The sequence below is a fragment of the Netta rufina genome, assembly GCF_964035555.1.
Source record: "Netta rufina genome assembly, chromosome: 9".
Lineage (NCBI taxonomy): Eukaryota > Metazoa > Chordata > Aves > Anseriformes > Anatidae > Netta > Netta rufina.
Genome location: NC_140132.1, coordinates 16,481,572 through 16,508,494, shown reverse-complemented (window position 1 = coordinate 16,508,494; position 26,923 = coordinate 16,481,572).

Here is a 26,923-nt window from a genome sequence, read left to right as displayed (position 1 = left end):
TCTTTTCGGGGTGCAACAAAATTACTTGTCATACCACCCAGGCACCATAACTGTAATTTTCCCATCTGTGCAGATGTGCTTGTGCCTCTGGAGTTTCAGCAGTGTGACAGGTCGCTTTGCACCAGCCCCCCTCCCCAACACCTTCCCTGCAGCATGATGTCTGGAGGGCAGGCACGGAGAATGGGGGTTTCCTATCCTTTTGGTGCGTTACTGCCCATTTAATTTATTTCCACTGATTTTGTTGCTAATTATTTTGTCTGGTTCCTTGGGTGCAGCAGGTCCTGTGTCCTTCCTTCCCTGCAGAGCCTCCAGCACAGACAAACCCAAGCACAGAGCTGGGGGTCAGGGTCCAGCCAAGAGCTGCTCCCACCAGGGATGTCTTACGGGGCCCATCGTGCCTTCAGACAGGTTTGGATCCACCTCCACCAGCCAGCAGATGACCTGTCCCCTTCCATCCCTTACTCTCCATCCCCCAAATGAGACTCAGCCTGTTTCCACCCCATTTTTTTTTCACTCTGAGCCAGACACCAGACAACACAGACCCCACCTCTGAGGTGCCCTGGAGTCAGACTTCTCAGAGGGCTTTTCCCTTTTTGCTTTCTTAAGAGCAGTTTCATTAAAACGGGTCTCTGACTGTGTCCTGCAGGCCCTTGGGACCTGGCCTTCGTGTAAGCCAATTTTCCATCCCTCTCTGCCTCTCAGTGCATTAAATCTCTCTCCCTGCCAGAGGTGTTCCGGGTGAGAGCACTTTGCTTTATTAACATGGGCACGTTAGTTTGGGAATTGGAAAAGGGGAATTTCTTAGCGGATTTTGCCCTTTTCAAACCATCCAGCAGTTTGGCTGTACGCTCTGGGGTTTATTTTCCTGCAGCAGAGATGAGATGGCTTTGCTGGAGAACTGACCCATCGCGACTCCGCTCAGAAAAGCAAAACACCAGCACCCTGTGCTCAGAGCCTGCTGTGTGCCTGTGTGCCAACCCCATCCAGACTGCGTGGTTTGGAACTCAAGAGGTCTCCAGATGCCTCCTGCCAGGGGTGGGCTGGCAAATTTTACAGGGTTACAGGGGAATTTGCCAAAAAGGGTGTACAGGCAGGGATGGCTGTTCAGATCCTCTTCAGAGCCCTGCACACCAAAGGACACCGTGGGGCGGGGAGTTCCCCAGTGTGACAATACAGGCAGCCCAGCAGCAGTATTTCTGGGACAGCCACCAAAACCATCGCACAAACCAGTTTTGGAAGGCAACCTGTGATCACCTTTTTGTGGGAAGGCTGTCCTGGTGGGCAGCTCGGTTTCTGCTGGTGCACAATGTGAGCTGGGGCAGAAGGATCGAACCATCCACATCCCAGTGAAATGGCCAGGACGCAGCCCCCAAGCCCCTCGAGCTGTGCTGGGAACCCCTGCTGGGAAGGGGGGGCTGGTTTTAGTCCTAAAAAGTCACCCGAAGGCATGTAGAGGATCTGCTTGTTTTCCCCTTATTTAAATCCCACCAACCTTGGCTGCGTTAAAAAGCGACATCGTTCTGCTGTTCCCCACCACACTCCGCTCTTCTGAGTAAGGAGATTATGGTCTGGGGGAAAGAAAATGCCTTATCTGAAGTGGGAAAAAAAAAAAAAAAGCAGGGTAATGTTGAAATAATTGCTGTCAGAGGATGATACATTTTTCAAACGCGTCCTCTCTGCTCAGCGTGAGGCAGCGGCTGCCTGGGTTTCAGAGCATTATGGAACATTAGCCTCCGCACGCAGCGCTGGTTGCTTTGTTTATTATTTTAATTTCCAAGTGTCTAGCAGGGGTGGATGGTGCTGGGGTGACAGCAGGGATGAGATCTCCTCGCTTGCAGTGCTGCGGGGACAGGGACAAGCGGGGACAGGCTGCCATCCTGGCAGGGTAGCAGGAACTGGAGACCAGCACCCTGTCATTTTTCCACTTTTAAATGTAATTCTTCCACTTTTCCTTGAAAACTGACAGACTGGAACCTCTGAACCCTGCTTATATGGACACCCCAGAGGCACAGCAACAGGGGTCTCTGCTACGGTGCTGTCCCAGCTCCTCCATCCTATCTACTCCAGCAGAGCTCTCTTGCTAGCAGAGCCGTAAGTTCAGTAGGAAAATGAGGTTTCCAGTCAACCCCCGTCTTCTGCTCAGCCTTAGAAGATGGGTTTGTTTGTCTGGGTTTTGTTTTAATGTCTCCAGAAAATTAGGGCAATTTTTGAAGAAAATAATTTACTTTGTAATGGAGTGGGGGGGAGAGGAAATGAAACAGAGAAAATGTTTTGACAGTCTCTCTCCCAGTGCCCTCCTTTCTTCTCCACCAAGGCTCCTTGCATTTGACCTGAATTCTCAAATAGCTCCAGCCCTCCTGAACGTCTGGTTTTCAGCAAAAGCACCCCTCTTTCTTCACTGAAAATACCTGTCCATGTCAGATCCCTGTGCAAGGCCCATGTGCTTGCCCAGCAGCTGTGTGAATGAGGCTGAGGACAGATGCGATGCTGGTGTGGGTGCCAGCACCCTTGTTTGCTGCTCTACATCTGCCCCATCCCGATGTTTTACATCACCCAGAGAAGCCCAGAAGATGAGAATCTCAGAGATAGCTTTCTTCTCTGAGAAGCTATTTGCAAATATTAACATAAAGCCTATTTGTATGCTTTCAAGGCCAAGGACGGGTAAGCCGAGTTCCTTTTATCTGATGCACAATTAGGAGCATCTCCCAAGCCCTGGAGAGCCCAGCAGGGAGCACGGCATCAGATGGGGGGTTAGTGTTGGGTTTGTTCATGACATATTCTGCTTTCCACCCTGGTTCTGGTGCCAGCCCAGCTTTACATGTGGATGTGGGCAGTGCATAGCAGAGATGCTCAGCAAACAATGTCTGCCTTTACAAACATGGGAAGGAAGTATCAATCAAATTAAACAAACCTAACAGCTAATGACTTGACTGCTGATGAAAAGCTGAAACTGAAATGAAAAAAGCCCAGCCCTTTCTCAATTCCTTTGAACCCAAGCAGTTTTACAAAGCAGGGTGGCAGTTCTGGCAGCCAGGTGAGCACCTCTGGCTGTTGACCAAGCATCCAGCCCTTGTGAGCTGCCTTGGGCATCCCCATGAGCATCTGGGCTGCCTGGGCTACAGGATACAGCTGTGCTCACCCAGCCTTTCTGCTACTCAATGGCTAGAAAAAGGATTTAGGAATCCCTCTTTGAAAGGCACAAGACCCATCCTGCAGCGTACGTGTGGCCGAGAGATGTCCCCATAGTGGTGCTGCCAGCTGTCAGGTGCTGGTAACAAAACCCTGCTCTGAATATTAGTTTCAGCTTAATCAAAAGAACTTGACAGTAAATATAAATCACAATCAAAGAGGGATGAAAGGGTATGTGTTTATGTATCCTTGCAGTTGTATTATTACCTGGCCCAAAGCTGGGACTTGGGAGCCAAATGTTCCAAATGCAAATGCAAGCCTCGCAGTCTGACCACAGCGTGGAGCTTGTGATTCGAGCTGGCATTTCAACTGCTCTGCCCAGCCTTTATTTCAGTAGGGCTGAAATTTGGACAGATGAAATCAAATCACATAGCTTTGCCACTCACAGATAAAATATATGTTTCCACTGAAACATGGGGGAAAGGGAGAATTTCCAGCAAATGTATTAAATTTTGCAAATCTCAATCCTCTGTTTCTCTTTCTCTACAAAGCCAAGTAATTGCAGAGAGGATCTAGAGGAGTTGCAGCCACTTTGAGTGAGTGATTTGAAACTAGAAATTAGTTTGAATTTTGCTTTTTACAGCTGACAGCGAAGGGGAAGGTTTTGCTGTTTCTTGTGTAGTGTTTTCCAGGTATGTTGTCTAACTTTTTTCTTCCAAATCTCTTGAGTGGTTGATAATGAGCAATTATAGAAGGCTAATCTCATTAAAAGGAAAATCTCCTCATTCATCTAATTCTGAAATCTCTTTCTGTTGGGAGGGAATATTTAAATGAGCTTCCTCCCATTATAAAGTTACTTCTGGGTCTGTTTTTCATCACAGCTAAGTCAGAACTGGGGCACGAGACGCTTTTACTTCAGTCTGTTCCGTAGCTGCTGGTTTTCCTTGTGTGGAGCTCCATTTCAGAGTGCTAGAAACCAGGGAAAAAACAACCAGCGAGAGATCACTTATTGTGCTCCATGGTCCTAAGAGGGACCATAAAATTCATTAATGATCATTGCAGCTGTAAAGAACCCCATGCATTTTATCCATTGGCCAATAAACTCTTTGTGGTATTTAATGGGAATCTTCTGATTTGTAAAGACGAGAGGTACGTGGCCCTTTGTGGAAGAAGGATCTCGGAGATGGACTGGTGTTTCAGCATCCCCAGAAGCCCTGTTTGGGCAGGGGTATGTGGGGATGTGACAGAGGGGCCAGCAGCACCCGGAGCTGGGCAGCGAGCTGGCGAGGGCTGCGTGTGTGTGATGCTTCGTTATCTGGGCTGCGCACTCACCAGCTGCCAGCCTGCAGTCGGATAGCACCTCATTGTCTGCGCCAGGTTTGTCATTGAGCCTTTCTTCTGTTCCCCTCCTGTCCCTTATCAGCTGCCCTGTGCCCTGGTGTTCTAGGGAGACAAGGCTGCTCCTGCACGGCCGCCCCATGGCGCATGATGCAGCCCCGCTGGCCACTCAGTGGGGGAAAGCAGCACTGGGCAGAACAAAACCCGGCCTCATAATGAAGTGCCATAGCAGGGGAGAAGCAGGGAGGCTGAAAAGACTTGGATTTCAGAAGTCAGCCCCAGATAAGGCACCGGCCCAAATGCCAGTATGCTAATGCTGCGGCGCTAGCCGTGTGTGCCGCCTGTATCTGCGTCCTGCGTGTCTCGCATCTGTGACAGCCTGTCTCTCCTCAGCACCAGAGATACATATTTTGCTTAGAAATCAGGGCAAGCCATGCCAGCGTTTCAATGCGAGTGATTAAACAAAGCCAACCCCCTGACGATGTCCCCTCACGTGGCCTCTGTCTCTTCCCACCACCAGCCTCCCGCTGAGCTCACCATCACGTTGCCTTCAGAGGTGCCTCCACATTTTTGGGCTCCGTCTCTGCCTTCCATCCCATCCCTCTCCAACTTTCCAAAGGAAAATTTCCAGACTTTGACCTGGAGGGATGGAAAAAGTCTTGTTAAGGAGATAAAAAATGAAAAGAAGTGTTGTTCTCAAAAAGAGAAACTTTGGTATGATGGGGATGTTGCTTCAAATGGCAAGTTGCTGCTGAAGTTTGATGCATATTGAAGCACTGGGATCACCAAAACCTTCTGTTTGAGTACAGCCCAGCAGAAAAGTCTCTTGGCACCATCCTGGATGAGGCTGCCATGGCTAGGAGGCTCATGCCTCTTGCACATCAAGGGGCCAGTCCTACCATGCACCAATGCATGGTGAGGTGAGAGTCATTTCAGCTTAAAGTTTAGGTGAGTAGTTCTTGATCCCAAGACAAAAGCAGCATTGGAGTTCTGTTTTCTAGGAACTGTCATACAGAGCATAATAAATAAGCACAAAATGAAATGAATCTGAGGAAATGTTATGAAACGGCGTGTTCCTATTAGGAGATACTCCAGTGATATTTTCATTTTGGTATCAACAGGGAGCCATTATTGAAACAGTGGCTTTAATCAAAAAATGGTTGTAGTAAAATAGACTTTTTCCTTCTTCAGATCAACTCTCTGTATATAATTTGGAGCCCAAAATGGTGATTTTAGTTACAGGAAGGAAAAGAAAAGAAAAGAAAAGAAAAGAAAAGAAAAGAAAAGAAAAGAAAAGAAAAGAAAAGAAAAGAAAAGAAAAGAAAAGAAAAGAAAAGAAAAGAAAAGAAAAGAAAAGAAAAGAAAAGAAAAGAAAAGAAAAGAAAAGAAAAGTATTTTGTTTCTTATTCTCTGAAATGCTGACTTTAATGAAAAAAAGCCCATGCATGCAAAGAAAGTTCCATAGAAAAGTGTGGAAAGTATTTTGAATTAAAATTACCCACGACTACAAAAGGTCTGACCAAAGCAGCAAGTGACTTCCATTTCTGGATGGAAAGATGTGATTTATTCATCGTGTGACTTTCTAAAAGTCACTACCAGTACTTAATCAAGACGCCTGGCTCCCAGCAAGGTGACACCAACACAGACAGCAGCAATGGCCAAGCCCTTCTCCGGCTCCCCACCTTGGATGGATGGATGGATGGATGGATGGACGGACGGACGGACGGACGGACATATGGATGGATGGGTGGGTGGATGGGTGGATGAATGAAACCCAGGAGGACATAGCAGATGGGCTGGTGAGGCAATGTCAGAGCAGCAGGACCAGGATGGTGGAGCTAACCCTGCCTGTCAGTTCTCCCTAATCGTGAGGCTGCAGGAACAGCTGGGGCTGCTGCTTACATTCATTTCTTCTGAAAGCAAGAGTGCTCACGAAGATGCTATTTTTTCCACATGCGCAGCTTTCTGGCTGCTATTTTTGCTGTGCTGTCTGATCTGCTCCAACGGCACGAAGATATTCCTGTTCTTTCCTTTATAGCATCCTCCCTGAAAGGGTGCCCGGTGCCGTGCAAACATCCATAGCTACAAACTTGCCTCCTCCATTTGCTGGGGAGGGAAACTGAGGCAGCAGGAAGAGCCGCCAGGCATCTGTGGTTGCTCAGGAAAATGAGGAGGCTTCGGTTTAGCTCTGGGCTCAGGGCTTTAACAGCAAGGCTGTCCTTCCCCTCTGAACTGGGCCACTTTGAGCTGCCTCCATGGTTTATTATGTACAGGATTTTCGTCAGACGTGCAAAGTAAATTAGCCCCGCATTCACAGCCATAATCACCTACCAATGATCTCATGCGTGTGGCACAAAAGGGAAGGATCTGCATGGGATTCTGTTCTGCAAGTATAATCCGCCCATAGCCTCCTTGTTAATTAGCTCCTCTCAAGCACCCAATCTGTGGCAATTATAGCAATCAAAAATGCATTCAGCCCCCCCACCCCTCCTGCTCCCCATCAGCACCTGACAAGCCGGCAGGCGCATTATCCCAAACCGCGGCGAGTGTACGCGGGTAGGGCGCAAACCTCCCCGCTGCCTGCCTCGGGACTCATCCCCCACAGTGCTGGGCCCGGCACAAGGCCCTGCGTACCGGGAATTATTAAAAAAAAAAAAAAGGAAGAAAAGGAGACAGAGAGAGGCAGATTTCAATTTTCTGCCATAGTTTCAGGAGCCCATAGAAAATGGAGTGAAAGATGCTATTTAGCCCCTTGGGCTCAATTGGCTTCTTCTTCCTTTTTTTGCTGATGCCAATGAAAAAGTGAATCTCTCTTATTTTTCATGTTGTCTGATTGAAAGCGCCGCTCGGATGAGAGGCCCAGGTGGGATGAATGCCCGGGGTGATTGCTGCATTGTGCTCTCAAAGGAGCACTTTGTGTGAGCCGCAAGGAGGTGGCGCGGGGGAATTCGGGTAGCCGTGAGCGCGGCCCCTCGGCAATGATCTGCCAGTTAAATGCAGCTTCTTCCTCCTGCCCCTGCTTCCCACAGCCTCTTATCCCATCATCTGTGCGGTGTGTGCATGCAGCAGCTGCTGCTGGGGACCCCAGTTTGAAGATGGAATCAAAAGCGATGTACGTCTTGGGGAGCATCCTCTGATTTCCTCGAAGGGAAAGGGCACGAAACAAATTGGCATCCTGGGGATGGGTAAAGGATGCTCTAGGTTTGACTTCAATCCTGCCTCCCCTGGGCTTGTTCTGGGCCATGCTGGGAAAGCCATGAAAGCAGAGGCACGAGGTGCTGTTCCTCCTTGCCCATCTGCCTGCAAGCCCAGCCCAGGGGTACTTGGCACCTCCTGCCTGCTATTGCTGCCCCCTCTTGTCCCATCCTTGCAGGAATTTGGGGACTTTTTCTAAACCAGCTGTGGGAAATGACCTGGATCACAAGAAAAGCCCTTTGAACAAAGGTACCTTTGTGTTAGTCCAGGTCCTGACCCTAATGTGGGAACAAACAGCCCCAGCAGCACTGCGCTCACAGCATGGCTCATGCCAGCGCTCCTGCACCACTCCTGGGCAAAATCAGCCCGCTGAGCTTAAGCCAGGCGTGCTCACAAGTCTGTTAGTCCAGTTTGGCAGTGGGCACATCATTCCTTGGATGACAAATCCCTGAGGAAAGCTGAGCTCTCAGCCTGCTCCTGCTCCTGCAGCCTGCTGAGGTGGGAGGCCACGAGCCCGCCGGGTTACACCGTGCCGGGTCCTGCAGGCTGCGTGATGCTGCCGGGCTTGCAGCTCTGAGATAAGTTAGCCAGGGTGAGGGATAGCCTAATAAAGCACAGGCTGAGCTCAGGAGAGCCCCCAGATAGCTGCCACATCCAGAATTACTTGCCCCTTGGTCTCCTCCAAGGGCCTGGCAGGGAGAAATCCTTGCTCTGATTGTGCAGACACGACATGCCCCTCAATGCCCCTGAACTCTGCTCTGCTCTGCCTGGAAAATAAATATCCAGTGACCTACAGCCACATCAGCTTCACAGGGCAGAGGTGGGCTCAAGGGCAGTGGGCTCCTCCACACCAAGCTTCTCCCAGATACTTGCATGCCTGTGAATATCTGCCCTCTGTCCATCTCAGGGCTTTGGCACAGTCACCCCAAGTCTTTTATTTCTCTCCATTTTCTTAGAGATTTTTTTTCCTTTGAGCACAAAACCTCTTTGCTCTTTTCCCTCCTCCCGCACGTTTTCAGTGGAGGAGAGAGCAAACTGGCACCCAGGGATGTGAGCCCCAGGGGTGAGGGTGAGATGGGAGCGGGGCACAGCTCCATGGAGCGGGGGGCACCTCTGCAGAGCTGCCCCAGCCGGGCCGTGCATCGGTATGGAGACGGCTGGAGAATGGGAACTAATTAGTATATGTGGAAATAAAGGGAATATTAGCTAAGCCGGTCTTCGGCTTCCCTTTTCCCTTCCTGCTTTCTTTTCCTTCCCAAGCCCAAAAAGGCTGGTTTACATTCTAATGGCTTTAATTACTTCATGAAAATGTGAGCGGATGGGGAAGCGCTGCCACCAACAACGCTCTAATGGTCGACTGAACGCAATTTGAATTAATTTGGTTGAGATGGCTATTAGCCCTAATACTCCAGGGCCTGTCTCGCTGGTGTTGCTGTCACTTCCCGTGCCCCTGATGGAGGTTTCCATGCATGCCGCTGCAGCATCGCCATCCCCGTGGCATGGGGGCAGTCTGGGGCTGCTGGCCAGAGGGCAGGTGGGTGTGGGTGGGTGCAAATTCCCCTGCTCAGCACTGGGAGCTGGAGATGTTTTCTTGCCCAAAGCCATGCTCGGGGTAAGGACAGCCAGGAATTTCCCCTTTTTATTATGTCTCTGGATCCTGACTTTATTTCACTTGGTTACTGGTGTCCTGGGCAGCCCTTCTCGGTGTGGTGCTTCCATGTCCACTGGGACCACACAAACCTTGTGTCTTTGGGAAGCCGAGGGAAAAAACAGCATCTTGGGCAGCTCCATGGCAGAAGCTCTGCACCCAAGAGCTGAAACTGGCTGCTCCTTTCAGTACCACGAGATTCCCTTTTCTCCAGCCCCAGCATCATCATCAGCTGCTCTGGGCTGTCTCCTCCCTCCCTGCCCGCATGTCCCAGTGAGGATCCGGCCACGGGTGCCACCTTGGGGGCATTTTGCTCCTGAAGACAAGGCCAGCAAACAGGTACAGACTGACCATGATGTTGCAGAGTCCCCTGCTAGCACCTCTCGGGGCTGTGTTTGCAGCAGGTCCCCTGGAGCAGTCCCAGGAGCAGGAGCTGTCCCTGCTCCTCGCTCCCTCCCCGTCTCCAGCTCTTCCCCTCCAGCTTCTGCTGCTGTGGCCTCTGCAGGTGCCCTGGTCTCTGCCTCTGATTTGCACCACGCCTGGCCCCTAACACCGCAGCAGCAGCCAGGGATCTGGCAGGGTGTTAATAAAGAGAAGGAAATTAAAATCATCTTTTGCTTTGTATCCGTCCCTCTTCCCCCACTGTGCTCCCCCCTCCCCGTCTCACACACCGACTTAGCTTCTCATTGCAAACGCTCTCTCCGGGGATGGGTTTGCTTTGATCCATCTGCAACCAAATCCTCACAAATGCCATCGGCTTCACCGACTTACAAATCTGTCATGCTGGAGCAGGCTGCGGAGCCTGCCGCTGCTTTGGATTTCATGGCCCTTCGCTGAGCTTCAGGTGGAAAGAGCAGTGGGACCGTCGGAGGCTATGCTGGAAACCGGTGTTGCATCTCCTCCCCTGCTTCATCCGCACTGGCTCTTGGCTGTTTTCCACTGCTGAGCAGGGGGCTGGAGGTGGGACCAGCAGTGCTGGGGCTGGAGATGCTCAAGAGAGCCGAGAGCAGCCCTGGTCTGTGCCAAGGGGGCTGGCGTCATCCCTTTGGCAGTCTCTGCTGGCTAGTTGCAGGGCTGGGGCATTGCCCTGGCCATATTTACCTCCAGGCTATGCTTCCTCAGGCTCTTTGGCCGCCTGACCCAGCCTGCCAGCTCCATCTGGCTCCTGCAGACACAGGAGCCAGCCCATTAGTGCTGGTCCAGCTGCTCCACCAGCACAGACCCTGTGCTGCCGGGCCCCTCGCCCTTTGCCCTGAGCATGAAAATGGGATCTGAGCCCCAGAGTGATCAGCTGGGCACCCTCTTGCCTCCAGCCTGCAGGCTAGGGGAGGGCAGAGACTGTTCTCCTAGCCAGCACCAGCTCCCTTGCCTGAAGAAGTGCTGCTGTGCCCCAAGATTTCTGTTTGTCTCAGCTGTGTTCCCCCATCAGATAAAGGATACTGCTTCTGCGTGGTCCTTGGAGTGTCCTGGAGCAGCCGAGGATGGACAGATGTCCTCAAGAGGACACACAGCCCTGTCCACCTCTAGAACCCCTAGCAAGGGATGAGCTCCATGGGGCAATCTGAACTGAAGCAGGGTTTTTGCAGGATCATAGATTGAAAACCCCATCTGCCCTTAGTGCTGAGGAGGGCGGTGGGTCTGCACCAAGATCTTCGGGTTCTCGGTGTGCCGGGGAAGCTGGTCTGGCTCCAGCCCCCGACTGGACGTGCCTGAACACAAAGAGAACAATCAGACATTAATATTCATCCTTGAGTGCTGGTGATGGGCTGATTACAGTCTGCAAGGAAGATATCAGACTGCTCACGGCAGGGATGGCTTTCTGAGGTATAAAAGAGATTATTGTATATCTAAAATACAGACTTTGAGAAATGTTTTCTTGGCTACAAGAAGAAAAGCTTCTTTATTTGTGGAATTAATTTGCATTTACTGTAGCTTGCATTAAAGTTACCCGTTTCCTTTCATTCAAGGGACTTCTCTTTTGTTCACATGAAAGCAGGCAGATTAACCATCTGCAATGCACGTGTTCCTCCTGCTAATTGCTTACGGGATGCTCCACTTTCCACTCCCCAGAATGACTTCCCAAAGACTAAGCCAAAGTCACTGCAACTTGCCGGCAAGATACCTACAGGAGGGAAGGCTCTGCCACAGCCACATAAAAAATACTGAGAAAAACAGGCACAGACGGGCACGGGGGGATGGATCCAGCACCCGATCCTGCTGATATCCTCTGCACTGCAATGTGCCTGTCGGACATCGCTTCCCTGCTGGCTTCCCTGCATCCTGCAAGGGGATTACAGGGCAACATGTGGCTTTGAAAGAGCTGGTGGCTTCTTGGGTGCCTGTGCAGCATGTCAGGGAGCATGGCAGCTCCTCGGCATCCCTGCCTGGCTTGCTAATGAGAGCTCCTCTGATTCTGCTCCACCCTTGTCCTTGGTGGCATGTAGCAGGGCTTGTTGTGACACTGTCCAGGGGGCTCTGGGGTGCCTGGTGCTGTGTGTGGTAAGGGAGACTTCTTGCTCTAACAACATTTACAGACTAAAAGGGTTATATATAAAACAAAACAAAACAACAAACAAACAAACAAACAAACAAACAAAAACAACAAAAAAAAAAAACCAAAAACAAACAAACAAAAAAAAAAAAAAAACAAAAAAAAAAAACAGGCTGGAAGCCAAGGGAAATGAGGAGGTGGCCCCAGAAAGGTATTTAAGTACCTCGGCCACTCAGCAATGCTGTGAAGTCCCCCAAGGCCATGGCAGAACTGGCACAGCTCCCAGCTGGGTGTGTCAGCAACAAAAGGGGCATTTTTCCCTCTGCTGAGCAATGCTTGGGAAAAGAATGAACAAGGAAGTGGCTGTACCACAACAGGGTTTCATGCCTTGCTCCTGGTTCTGAGCTGCTCACCGAACCCCCACCTGCAGCTGGCAGGTGACACCTTTGCAGGTGCAGCTCTGTGCCCATCCCTCCATCCCACTCATTGCCCATCTCTCCATCCCATCCAGGGCATGTGAGGGGGGCCAGGTGCTTGCTAAACCCTGTGATATGTGGGCTCCCACCTGCCCTCCTTATTCCCCAAGACCCCTGATGCACGTCAAAGTGCCCCTGGGCACTTTGCTTGCAGGGATCCAGGGCTCGGATTTAGACATGCTTCAGCTGAGTGGTGCTGATTGCCAATCAGTTAATCCAAGTTAAAATAAGAACAAGCGATGCATCTAAACAAAGGCTGTCAGAGCAGCCAATGTTTTCAAGCACTTGGAGGGAACTCTTTTCCTGTCCTCCATTTCAAGTGGAAGTTTGAATATTTTTATGCTTCCAGCACCAAAAATGAGGATTTCTGCCACCTTCTGCGGGGCTGAAGAGCCAGAGCTTCTTAGGCTCAAAGGAAGAAAAGCAGAAGCCATGGAGACTGGAGCTCCATAGGTCACACACAAAAAAATCTGTTATCAGTTTTCATCATCCAATGTCATTAAATCCTTTGAGAGAAAGGACTGCATCTCTTCCAAGAAGCCCGGGATGAAGATTTCATCTAAAGCACCACCTTGCTTTTGCACGAGGGGATTTGTAAAGAACAAAAGCCTCAAATAATCCTCCTCATCTTAATAAAAGGATAAGACAAACTTACAAGCAGTCTGGGGAAAATCTAGTTAGGCTTCAAATTTGGACAGACAGCTTAAGCCAGGGAGATTAAACAGTTTGACAGACATAAGCGCTCATGCCTCTCCGCATTGCTTTGCGCACGGAGGACAGCAATGGATTTTGTAGCTTCTCAGATGCTCCTGGCACTCCGCTGGGAAAAGCTGCCCAAATTCCTTGATTTCCTCCCCGTGAACAAATATTGGTTCAGCCCCTTGGCTGGCACGGGCTGGCTTTTCCCCTCCAACAGCAGGGGAAGGCGGCCAAGTCCAGCCTGGCGCGTGCCCGGCCGGTTGTCTGATCTCCAGCGTGAGGGATGCGCGTGGCGGGGAGCCTCTGGCGAAGGAGGGCTCAAGAGACACCAGCTGGTTTTGCTCGAAACACTGCAGATTAATGGTGTTTGATTCAGATTCCACAGGACCTCCGGTGGGTAACTAGCAGAGGATCAAATACGTATCTCCACTAAGAGGTAACAAAGCTGCTGAAGCTTAGTGGATTTAGGGGTATAAACACTGCTCTGCGAGCTCTTGAGCACAGGCTTGGTTCGTGCCTGTGCAGAAGCCAGCGAACAGCTCTTTAAGCTTTTTGTCTCTTCTTAAGACTTTTAAGAGGGTCACAATGATGTGATGGGTGCTAGAGCAGGTTCCTGGCAGGGTTTGTCTTTTGCCTGGAGCATGAAAGCATAGGCATATGCTGGACTTAATTTTGGTGAATTTAGGCCTGATAGAGAAGAAATCTGAATGTGCTCTAGGGAATAAACTGGGTACCTCTTTGTGGATGCTCAGCGTCTTACAGGATCCGGCCTTTAACGGGTGATAAGTAGCTTTGGGCTGCACCCTTTGGGGTGATATCTGCTTCTGGAGGCAGTGCCTATGGCTCTTTGACCCTGCCTGGTCTCAGCCCCATTCACAAGAAGATGGCAGCTGCTTGTTTCATGCAGCTTCTGACTTCTCCCTGCTTTTCCAAGTGAAATTTCCTCCCTTCTTCTGTTTGCTGCCATCACCAGGACGCCAAGAGTGGTGCTGGACCACCAGGCTGTGCAACGCTGGATTGCACCAGAGGGAAAACTCCTGGCAGGATGAGCACATCGAGGCTTTGCTCCCTGCCAGCAGAAAGCTTTCCTCCTGTAGCAGAGCAGTGCTTTACAAGCTACGTCGAGTCCTCTGCCACCACGGTGCTATAAATCCTCATCTCGATGCTCCAATTATCCTTCCCGGTGCACGTCTGACTTCAGAATCCCATCAGACAACTTCCTTACATTCTACTAGAGACAGAGTCATTAAGCACAGTCTGGTCACCCTAATTCGCTTAATAATTTGACACGGGCATTTTTTCACCTTTTTTATGCCCATACGGGGAGGTGATGATAATCAGGGAAGTGGCTTGGTTCAAATGACATAATTGGTTTTCGTATTTATTCCCCCTCACTGATCTTGGTTCAAATGTGCTCAGCTCACAAGTCAAAAAGATGATTTCTTCTAATTACCAGTTCTGCAGAGCTCATCTCGGGCTCTGCGAATCCAGCTGTATCCTTTGTGCCTCCACCACGCTGTCACCAAGAATAAAGTGTCTGCAATCAGGAGGCAGTCAGTCATGTTTTGTTGCTGATGTGCAAGGCAGAGCGGAAGCTCGTTTGCCCCTCCGCCCTGCTACTGCCTCTGTTGAGTCAAGAGGAGGGAAACTCGTGTTTTCAGCTGGGGTAGGGCTGTGGGAGAGAAATACAGCAGGACGAGGTGAGACCCACGGAGGCACTGGGTGAAATCACCGTGAGTCAGTGTCCCTGCACGAAGGCTGGGTGGAAGGGCCGGCCACCTCTGCTCACTTGAAATGGCTCACTCTGGGGGCTGAGGGGTGTAGAACAGGCTCCCTCAGCCTTTTCTGACTCTTTCTTCCTACAGCTAGGAGTCTGGGCCACACAGGCATATTTATAGCTCTGGGACTATGTCCCGGAGGCCATAAATGCATTGAATGATGTTCAAGCAATCTCTGCCATCAACGCCTTGCACCTTTATCAGTGGAGCTGTTTGGCTCTGTTAACTGAATTCCTTCTGAGCTTTCAGGCCTTGCTTCTAGAGGCTGAGACCAAATCATGGTGGGAGTGCAGATTTGGGCTGCTTGTGCCACGGGAACGGGAAGGGACACGTGAAGGAAGGAGCCAGGAGGGCAGGGCGCTCTGTGCCTGCAGCCGCTGGGTGGAGGCACTTCTTCCTAGGGATGGAGCCACCATGGGACAGGCTCTGACCCATCCCCTGGCAGCAGCTGCAGCCAGCCTGGCTCTGTGCAGCGCTGGCCTTGCCAAAGGCTCATCATTTTGCCATCCTCTTCATTTTGTTGGCCAGACAACCCCTCATTTGCTTGTGCATGGAGCGGGCCCTGCTAATGGGTTTGATAGACAGCTCATCAAAACCCAGGGCTCAAGTGGGCCTTCGCTCAGGACCCCTATTTACTGTGTCCATCTGTTGAGTGGATGACACAGATGGCAAAAGCCAGGTTTCAGCAGGACCTCTGCACATCTCAGCGGCTGGCAGCCCGGGGGGCAAGCTGGCCATGGGGCAAAGGGGAGCTGAATGAGTGCTGGGAGGTGTTGTGGGCAGACAGAGCAAACAGAGGAGCAGCCAGCAGCTGGGGGCTGCAGGCAGATCGTGGGATGACTCATGCACTTCTAACACCGTGGCTTCTACCTGGAAGAGGCTGCCAAGAAATACCCTTCTCCCAGTGCTTTCAGACCCAGGCTGCAGGTCCTGCTGCAGCACAACCCTGCCCCGTACCAGTGGTCTCAGCATGGAGCAGCTGGTGGAAGCCCTATGGGCTGCAGTACCCCATGTCCCATCTCCTGAGCAGCTCATCTCTGCATTTCCCCAAGCAAATCCACTGTGATTTCATGCTCTTAGTGGCAACTTTGCTGCCTTTTCTCCCTGTGCCATGTGATTGTTCTGTGCCATCTCAGGAGACTTTGGGGTGACCTACCCATTGGGTGCGGACCAGATGCACTGGGGATGCTTGTTTCATGCAGCTGCCCTGAGGCTGTGTTTGCAGGGGATGTGGCTTGAAGACCCTTTTCTTCCCTTCCAGTCTTGTGTGCCTAATTCCTCTGAAATAATCCCAAAAGGGCAGTCAAACATTTCCATAATAAGGAACATTCTGAATAAGCAGTTTCTGTCTCTGCCTCATCTGTACAAGCTTTTCTTAAGATAGCAAGTAGTTACTTTAGAAAGTATGAACAAAAACCCAAAGAAACCAAACTGAATTTATCTCCTTTAAACTGCTGTAGAAAATGTTAATTATAACGATCAGCCTGTCGTGCTTGGTGTTTCTTTCAGCCCTTAGCCTAGGAGGGAATGGGTAAATTCTACCTACGTTCAAAATATGAACAATTTTGTACACTTATATATAACGTATGTTAAGCTTTGCTGATCCTGCCTACGGCCCTTCCAGAGAAAGATTGTGTTACTCTTGCAGATGTGGAAGGGGATTACTACACTAAGCTTGGAGCACGATGCAGTAGTTCTGTACCTGAATCACAGGCGGGGGTACCACCCCCCCTCCTCGATTAATAATTTTCTCAACAGGAAGAATAACATTCATCCTCCCCTACAGATAGATTACTTTCTGCAGTGTTAAAAAATATCAGTCATGCATCAAAAAACCAAGAGTCCCCCCAAAATGAAGGACAGTTTTTGTCTGTGTGGAAACAAAGTAAGGATTAACACAGAATACAAATGTAAAGCTGATAGATAATGGTAGTGTTTTCTAAAGCTCCCATTGCATTCTGGTTTCCAATCACCTGATAGACAAGTTTACCCCAATCCAGAGGAACAGGCAATCCTGTTTGTTTACCCCTTTGGCATGATGAAGGAAATCTGTAAAAGCTTTTCCCATTTCTGTGAGCCTGAGACTGGCAGAGCAGACAGTCGCAGTGAGCTCAGACCAGGCATTACTAAGAGTTTTCAAATAACTTGTTCCTGAGGATTTGGTTTGCTTTACTGTTTAGTGAATCCACCCACCCGTCCATCCATCCATCCATCCGTCCGTCTGTCCATCCATATTCCCTGATCCCTGCAGTTAGCTGTGCACTGATGTACAAACACAGTGCTTTTACCCCCAAATCCACCCTCACATTTCTCTCTACCAATCTAGGAGTGCTGTGGGTGGGTTCGGTGTACACAGGCACCAACACTCAGACATGCCCTCTACTGTAACCCCAGCAAAAATAGTGTGTATCTTTGTCCCATCCTCAGCCTGATTCATGCCATCAGGTGCTGTGCAATAATTGGAGCTGGTCCTTTGGCCAAAGCAGGAGAGATTTGTGTTATCCCCTGGGCAGGTACACAGCTCAGATTGCAATGAAGCTCTCATTAAATGCACATTAATCATAAGTCTTTAAAAGTCCTTTTTTTTTTTTTTTTTTTTTTTTTTTTTTTTTTTTTTCCCCATAGTTTTGTTGTCACTTCTTCTTGCAGCACTTTGGGCTCTGCAACTCAGGATCAGTGGCTGCCAAAGGGACCTGAGGAAATGTGTGTGGGGCTTGGTCCTTCTGCAAGGCCTTTTCTGGAAAAATCTGGTCAGGATTCTGGGTTTGTCCAGCCCTCCTGTTACGAATAGATACGGCCCCTTTGGGTACTCTGTGCCATGCCTGTGCTGTTCCTGCAGGGGAATGAGAGAACCCAAAACCCAGAGCAGAGGTGTGCTGGGGATGTTAATGCAGTGGCAGCTCCCAGAGCAGAGCCTTGTGGTGCTTATCGAGAAAAAATATCTTTTCTTTAGTAAATTTTACGTGCTCCTCCCAAGGTCACCTTCCTGATAACGCAGACACAAATGGGTTACTTTGTTTGATATCAAACCACCTCAGAACAGGCTATCATGGCAGGAATCACCACTCAGTGAAGGGAAGAAGAGCCCTGGGATTTCCATGCTTGGGCACTGGGAAGCACGTGGTGATTAGCCAGTCCTTGGTAGAGGATTTGGGAGTATGGGGACAGCAGAAAAAGCCAGGAGCTGCTGCCCTGCATTTCTCCTCCAGCCCTGTCCATCTCGCCCATCCTGCTGGGGGGGAGGCAGACGGGATCCCATGGGGCACAGTGCCAAGGGGACCCTCTGAAAAGCAAGCCGTGATTTTCCACATGTGCCTCCAAGAGCTGTGGCGATGTGGCTGCAAACAGCTCCCCGTCCTCGCAGAGGTCACCCCACATCCTTCCAGCTGTGATGTGCCAAGGCCTCTGTACTGAGACCGGAGCAGGACCTCTGGGAGCCTCTGGTGGCCCTGAGCCTCCCTGGCCAATTAAAAATCCACCTCAAATGACGTGTCTCATCTCCAGACCTCTCTGGGGCCTTGCACACCTCATTAGTGTAATTGGGAGATGTGTCCGCTGTGGCAGAGCCCACCCAGGCGCTGAGCTATGGTGGCTGTTGTGGGAGACGGTCCCATAACTCCACACACCGCAGGGCGAAGGGGCCCGTCAGCTCTGACATCCCGCCGGGAGCCTCCTGTAATCCCAGCTTGTAGGGGCAGGCAAACAAAGCAGCAGCGCTGTGTAAATAGCAGCTGTTGTTTCTGTGAAGCCTGTGTGGAAACACCTCTGCCATGGAGCTCTGCTTGCTTCACAAATGCTTGCCACACAGCCAAGGTACCCACGGGCTGCCTACAGTTCTGAAATCCTCCCAGTTCATCCAGCAGGATTTACCCAGCCCACGTCTCACAGATGGGGAAACTGAGGCAGGGACTGTGAGGCAGAGCAGGAGCAGGGCACTCACTTCTGCCCACGAGGGGCATGGGGTCAGCTAAAGCAGATGTGAAGAGTCCGCTGCCAAAAACCATCCACTAAAGCTATTTTCTGCTATGGGGTAAGCAATGTCCTGCTTTATGGGGTTTAAACAGGACTGGCACTGCAGGGCAGAGGCAGGGATGCTTTGCTGGGGCAGATGCAGGAGCACCACTGCCAGCCACCCAAAGCAAACCTCTCACCACAGGACAAAGAGCAGCACAGAGGCCGTGTGCTCTGCAGGGCACGGCATCCTCCCTGCTTTCCCCTGGGGGAACAGCTGTAATCACATTGCGTTGCCATTTTCCTGCATGTTTTCTGCCTGTGAGGCGCGGGATGAAGCGGATCCCGAGGCAGCGTAAGGGTTGGTGGTATTACTAGAACCCGGCTCAATGAAAAACAGATTTACATGGCATTAAAGAGCTCTTCTGCCTCCTCCAAGTATCGGCTCCAAACTGATATAGAGCAGGACTCGTGTGGCAGGATTCTCCTCTTCCTGTCTTAAAAGTATTATGAAAGATCGGGGCCTGCTGCCCTCGCGGTTTGCAGGCACGTTATTGTTATTAATTACAGTTATTACCCCAGTGCAGACCCACACAGCATCTGGCCTGCAGAAGCAGGAGCTGCGGGCTCTGCCAGCCGAGGAGAGGCAGCTCCTGGCCAGCTTGGTGGCCATAAAATGGCAGGGGACAGATGGACAGACGGCCAGCAAGCGTGGTGGCAGCTGGCCCAGCAGCACACGGAGGCTAGGCCGCCTGCCAGTGCTGCTGCTGCTTGCTGGCAAAAGCGGAGGAGAGATTGTGGGCAAAGTGCTTGGGAAGGATGGAGAGCTTTTATGTGGTGGTTGTGGAGGTGGGGGAGGCCGCTGCCTCTTTGTTTTAGCCCTTTGAAGGAAAACGGAGAGGGGAAAGGGAAAAGGGAAACACGCCAAATTGAAATGTGAGGGCTGGGAGCTTTGCTGGAAAGCAAAGGGGAAGAAACCTCCCCTCACGACCCTCCCCGGGGGAAGAATGAAAGGAAACACAGTGAAATCAAAGTGTTTGCAGGAATGTAAATCCCAGTAAACACCACGGGGGAAGAGGCTGTGCATATCTAAGCAATTCCACTTGTACCATGCAGCTCAGCCCGGGGGGGCTGCCGCCTTGCCTCGCCGTGACGTGGGACCCCCATGTGCGTGCCCCATGGTGAAACTTCATCCCCAGGAGCTTGGCTGCCTCCCCAGGGAGATTTCCAGCCATCTCAAGGCTCTCTGTTGCAGCTTAAACCCAGAGCAGGAGAAGCTCTTGAGATGGTGTTACACCTCAGCCCGGGTACCCAGCCCCAGAGACCCCCTGCTCACTGAGTCTTCAGGTGGATAAATGACACGTGGCCAAGTGGTGGGGTAAAACCTCAGAGCAGAGCATTTCAAACTTTTATTTTAACCATCCTGGTGATGTTCTTCTCTCAGTCCTGGCCTCGCTGTGACCGTGGGTGTCAGCAGCATGTGGGGGCTCTGGGGCTGGCAGAGAAGCCGGGTCAGCGGGATCACTGCACCCACCTGGGGTCCTGTCCCCATGTCCCTCCACAGGCAGGGCTGGGAGCTGGGACCAGGGAGGAGGACGAAGTAATTAAGCACTCCCCAGGTTCGTTACATTACCGTGGAGCTGGCGGAGAGCAGCAGCAGGAGAGAGCAGACTGTGTTGAGTCCTCAGCAGCATGGTAATGCGGCTGCGGTTCAAGAGCCTATTAAAGAGCCGAGACATACACAGGCTTTATTAGCCACATGTCAGAAAGCACTTTCTACAGTAAATCCTCCTTAATAGCCATATGCTAGGAGAGAATTAAGTGCTTTTTAGCTCTCAGACAGTTATGTAAACTTGAGAGACGAGAAAAAAAGATAAAAAATATCAGAACAGAGGAGCCTTCAGTACACACCAGTTATTAATGTATTTATCTAGGCCATTTATTTATTGAAGAGATATATTTTTTTCCTGGGACAGGCCTATTAAGTCTGACAGCTTAATCGACACCCAATGGGAAAAATGCCATTTTATAAAGTAGTTAAACTCCCATTGATTTCAATATCAGCTCCATTTTTTATTTTTATTTTTATTTTTTTCCCCGGTCATCGCAGTCTGTTTGACAGACTCGTTAACAAGATATTAAACTGCCCTTTTTTTTTTTTGAGAACAATAAATTGCTATGGAGAAAGATGCTGTTGTCTTAACAGATGCCTTTCACAGTGTAAACATCCCTTGACTGATAAGCAGAGAGGGAGACAGCGTGCAAACTAGCCTTTTCATGCTGAATAAATAGCGGGACTGGAAAACTGGCACTGAAATCAATAGTGTTTTGCTTTGCAAAGAATGCTGTGCTGGAGGAGAGGAAGGTTTGGGAACTGGATAATGGAACTCAGGCTGGATGTGGTTTAACACGTTCACACAGCCTGGACATGGGACTCCCCACATGCCCTCTGTGCTCCCACAGGGACAGGGAGGATGGATCCATGGGTACCGGCTCTACATGGGCAGGGAAAAGGGGAATGGCCAAGCACATTGGTACTTCATCACCAATGAAGGTTCCTGGCTCTCCCTGTGCCCCTGCTGTGCCTGCCCCCAAACCAGCCCCCCAGCCAGCACACCCCCGGCTCCGAGCCCTGCAATAACACCGCGCTTTATTGCAGGATCTCAATGACGCATCCGCAGATAGTTCCCCTCTCTAGCTGAGCAACTTCTTGCTGGGATGGAAATTTTAAAATGAGAGTCGGATTGTTTCCACATCGCGGGGCACAGCCAGGCTTCAAATACAACAAAATTCCTGAAATCCGTTATCCTGTCACCTAAGCACTTAAATAATTAACCACGGAAACATCCCGCCTCTCCCGCCGGTCTGGAGAGTGTTTGCATTCTAATTGATCACTAAAGGCAAAGCAAACAGCTCAGGGATCTGTCAATAATTACTTTAGAAGAGGCAGCCGTGGTCACTAGGATGAACTCAATCTACTCCACGACATGGCAGCACTTACCTGGTGTAAGCACCAGCTCTGGCTGTTCACTCTAATGACTTTATTATTCCAGTGTCATTAGTGCTATTCCTCTCTAAGTTTCGTTAATGGGCACGCACATAACCAGCCTTTGCCACTGAATCATTCTCCCACTCCTTTATTTATTCCTTTCACTCTGTGGGGGCTGCAATTGCTTTTTATATCTGTGCACATAAGCACATGGATCTTTTTCCTTTATTTCTTTTTTTCTTTTTTTAATTAGAACTGAAAGGCCAATTTTCTTGCTGAAGGTGGCAGTCAGAGGGGGGCACAGCTCATTTCCAAGGGGCTCCCACCTCCAGATCTCCAGCACACGCTGTGCATCCCAGGCTCCTTTACGTAAAGGAACATCAGAGTGAGGAAATGAGCCTGGCTGCTGTTTAACTGTTGGGATGCTATCGCAGCTCTCCTCTGGGAGCCTGGGATGCCGATAAGAAGCCGGGGCATCCTCTGCATGTGTAAATTCCCAAATCTGCCCTGCCTCGGCTCCCTGCTCCCCATGGAGCCTGCTGCTGCAGCGGAGACTTAGTGAAGCCTCTATTAATGAGGATGAACGCAGGGGGGTTGAGGGTCCCTGAGCAAAATCTCCCTGGAACTGACCCAAATCCATCTCAGAGCTGCAGGGGCGGTGGTTTTCCGTGATTTTTCCGTGCACTGACATGTCAGCAGCCCCTTCCCTGCTGGTTGTGGGCTGCGGGGGTGCAGCAGCTGTAGGAACATGGATAATGTTGTGCTCTCAGATGATGGTCCTTGAGAAGGAGGGTGGCCTTATAGGAGGACAGGGAGCTCTACAGGCTCATGTTGCTCTGCTGGGCACCAGTAATGCCCCTCACTGCAGACCCTGTGGCCACATGTCGAGCAGCCCTAATTAATCCTTATTTCTCAGGCTTAGCCTGTGATCACCACCTTTAAGAACACAAAGCCCGGCCCTGCTCTTTTCACAGACTGCTTCCTTTGCTGCGGGCTTTCTGTGAGACCAAGGCAAGACAACGTGCTTTGAGGAATGCAAAGTTCCCAGTTATTTAGCCCAAAATTTCCTTAGGGGCTCTGGGACTTGGTCATCCCCAGTTTCTCAGGAGGGTAGCATGAATGGGAGGCCATCCTCTGTCTGTTTTTGGGAATATCCCAGAGCGCGGAGTACCCAGGCCATGCAGGGAGTCCGTTTAAAAAACCCTTTCAATCCATCAGTATTTCTGGTGGTTTCTGGTAGTTCTGGGACCCAGACTCACCCTTTTAAAACCCAGCCACCCAAAAGACGTGAGGAAAGCTCCCCAGTGCTACCGAGGGGCGGTGGCAGCGTGGTGGCAGCATGTTCTCAAGGCACTTGAAGTCTCCAGGTGTAGGATATGTGGCAGCCAGCCCTGACCCCGCTGTCCCCATCCCTCGTGGGGATGAAGCATTGACGGGGCCGCTGCTTTTAACCCGGAGCACAGAGCATCTCACCGGGAGTGCGGAAAAGTGCCTCGTAGGTGGATTATTTGCCTCAGCACTAAGCTTGAATAAACAGGCACAGGACACTGGGTGAGGGATGGAGGGCACGGAGCACAGAAACACGCTAATGAATGTAGCATCCTTGAGGATGCGAGGGAAGGGAGCGCAGACAGAGCTGTCTGTGTGGGAGGCCTCAGCGCTGACAATACACTAATCAGCACCGCTTCTCGCAGCCCTGCTATTGCTCACGCAGTAGCTGAACTGTTACCCAAAGCTCTCCCTCAGCCAGCGGTGGTGGCTCTGGCTCATCACCAAAATCAGCCCTTGGTTCTCCCCCAGAGCATCCCCCTGAGGAGATGGGGATCCAGGCGGGGCCGGGGAGCCCGTCTCCCTTTTCCAAATTGCAAAGTGCAAATATTTATTCATCCGCCCTTGCTTGGGGAATCTGCCTTTGGGAGAGACAAAGATAATTAAAAAAAAAACTCATCCCTCTTTCTGCATTTTGGGGCACAAGGGGTGGTGCTGGGAGGGGAAGAAGGTACAAACTGCCTCAGGTACTCCTACTTGGGCACAAAGAACACTGCTGCAGCCCCCACAAGCCCCACCACCATCCGTGGCCAGCAGCATCCCAGCTCCACAGACCCTTTTGCCCTCGGGTTCCCCGTGCTGTGGTCATGGGGCTGCAACCTTTCCCCCTGCTTTGTCACATCAGTCACCAGCGTGGGAGCAAGCCTGCACCATTCAGATGTGTCTTTCCCAAAGCAACACAGAATAAATATCTCCCTCGGGCAGTCTTTGGGAGAGCTCCCTGGAAAATGGAAAAGGCTGAAAACAGCATTTTTAACAATCCCCACTACGGCTCTGCCACCAGCCTCTTTGACTTCGTGATTTATTTCTTTTCAGGAGTGAGCTAGACCGTGAAATCACTTTGAAGTTCTGCTCCTGAGACGAAACATCAGGAAAGTATTAATAAAACCATTTTTTTTACCATGATAGAGGGGAAAAAAAATAAAAACATGGTAGAAATAAGAAGAGCTCCTGTGGAGTTGTTTACTCTAGATTAAACTGTCCCAGACTCTCCAGATCTTAACAGCTTTAGCTGAGGAATGGCTGAAAGTGATTAATTTATAAGGTGACAAATATCACGGGCAGACAGGAGGCGACTCGGCTGTTGGCTGAGAGGTTGTAAGCAGGGCTCTTCGCCACACCAATGGTGTTCAAGATGGGGTTGAAATTCGGAGCTCTGGATACCTGGGTTTTGGTAGCAGACCCCGCACCTTTCAGCTGTGCCACCTGTCTCGTTGAGCTATCCCCAGAAAGCCAGATCATCTCTCAGGACTAACAGCATTAATTATGCCTGGATGCGAGCAGACGCACGCCGCTTAATTTATTCTTCCTGCATTGTAGCTGATTGCTTGTTATTCTATTACCCCCCCCTCTGGATGGCTCTTGTACTCAATTATCACACTGCTGACCCGCCTCGGCTGCTAATGTGACACTTTTGTTTCCTCTTCACTACAACAGCGTCGCAAATAGCAGCGTGCATCCGTTCTGCGCAGGGGGTGCCGAGCCGCTCCGGCAGCACGAGCGCGACCCTCCCGAGGCAGCAGCTTAATGAAACACGGAGCGAGCTGCCGCCGAGCCTGCCGCTGTCCCCAGGCCCTGTGTTTTGAGCAGGAGGCTTTAGAGTTATTGATCTGGGTGAGCTGGGTTGTTGGGAACAAGGCTGTTGCCTGCAACAGGAGGAGAGATGGTGTAGGAGGTGCGGGAAGGAGCTCGGCGCGCTCCTTGTCTCCGCTGCAGCCTTCCTGTATAGCATCGGGGTAAAACATGCTCTGGCTCATCTACGAGACAATAATTTGAGGAAGGCTGAGGGCTGTAGGAAATGCAGACAGCTGGCAACCAGGATGTGGGATGTCTTTGTAGCTGAGCGGATCGGATGATGGGTTGCAGGACAGACCAAGCCTTGAGCTGTCTTCTTCCAAATCACGTTGGCGTGGGAAACCTCTCCTGCCCCTGCAGCCAAGATGTGACAGCTCATGTGCAGGGAGATGGGAGCACCGGTTTGGAACCCAGAGTCACAGTTTTAACCTTCTGCAACATCTGGCCTAGCCAAGCAGGGGGTATGGGTCATGGTCTAGGTGAAGGAGTGTGCTGGGAATTGCTTGCTTACCCCAGAGCTGTGCCTGGGACTGCTGGGGAGTACAGAGAGCCAGGATGGTTTTCTGTTCCTCACTGCCTCCTTCAGCAGTGATGTATGATAAAACAAGGGTTTTTCAAAGTCCTTCCTACCAGTTACAGAGCAACCCCCCTTTCCTGAACCAGCGTGTCTCTGACTCAGTTGCTTTGTTTATGTTGCTGGCTGCAAACTGGCTCTCAGAAGCAGGGCTCCCACTTGTCTCATTTGAGTAACATCTCAAAAAATACTGTTCCAAAGCAGGGCCTGGAGGATGCTGCATCTCCAGGTCCCAGCAGTACTCAGTTACTCACTTCTAAAGGCAGCGCCTGGCTTGGTTTTAGGGAGCTGTGACCATTTCAGGGCTATTGGGCCGGGGTGGGGAACATCTGCTTCCCTGCCCTGGAAAACGTAAATGCAGATTATCCTCAAAACCCAGGCTCTGAATGGCAGCTACAAGCTGTGCTGGGACAGGTCCTGCCAAACCAAGGCCAAAAAACATTAGCTGAGCCTCCTGCTGCTGCCACCAGTGTTTTATCTGCCCATGGATTCACAACCAAGGGCTCGATCCTGGCTTTTGGCGATGACTGTCTGTCTGGCTGCTCAGCACCAGGGACATCCCTGCTGCTCTCCCAAACTTTCTCCCACGAACCAGCTGATGAAATGTCCCTGGCGCTAACAACTGATCTCAGAGCTGTTTTACACCCCCTTCACATAATGTCCTAGTTTCTCATAAATGCAGGAAGATGAAGCCTCCAGTTCTGCGTGGTACAGAAGTGCCATTAGGGCAGCTGGTGCGAGCGCCAAGCAGCAGGCAATTTAGGATGATAGTGTGTTAAAACAGTCGAGCAACCCACTGTCAATTCAAAAGCTTTCTGGCAGCTCTCTCTTCATTTCAGAGATTTCTATCTTAACAGGCCTATAAAGGAGCAGATTAGTGGAGATAAATTGGGTGGCAACTCGGCCTAATGTGTGAGCAAGGCAAGGCTGGGGCTCTCTGACGCGATGTGGGTGATGCTGCCAGAGGTTTCTCCTGGGTCCCATGGTGGGGCAGCACTGCCCTGTGCTGAGCTTCGTGGTGGGGGTTGAGGCTGTTTGTACCCAGGCACTGCCCCGTCCTCGGCCACCTGTATGGGTTTTCTGGACCCCAACAAGCAAAGAGAAGGGGCATCCATCAGAGCTCAAGGAGACCTTCAGGCATGGTGCCACCTCCCACTTGCTCCCCGGAGATGCCTTTTTTCCTCCCTGGCTGCCTGTAAACCCGAGCCACCCCCCATGAATTTATCCCTTTTGAAGCCCCGCGAGGCAGCAAGCCCTCTGGTGTGGGCAAGCCCACCCTGGTGCTGCTCACAGCTCCCCGCAGCTCCCCAGGATCATTCCCCTCCTCTCTGATCTCCTCCAGACGCCACCACTGCTTGTTAAACACAGCAGGTTTTGAATCCTGGCATCCAGCTGCTTAACATCACCCGGCTTCGATACGGAGAGGATATCTCCGAGCACGTTCCTCGCTGACCATAAATACAGATATTTTTTCCTGTTAAATCCTGGCTCTATGAACTCCATTCTATTTACTCCATTAGCTACAGGCAAAT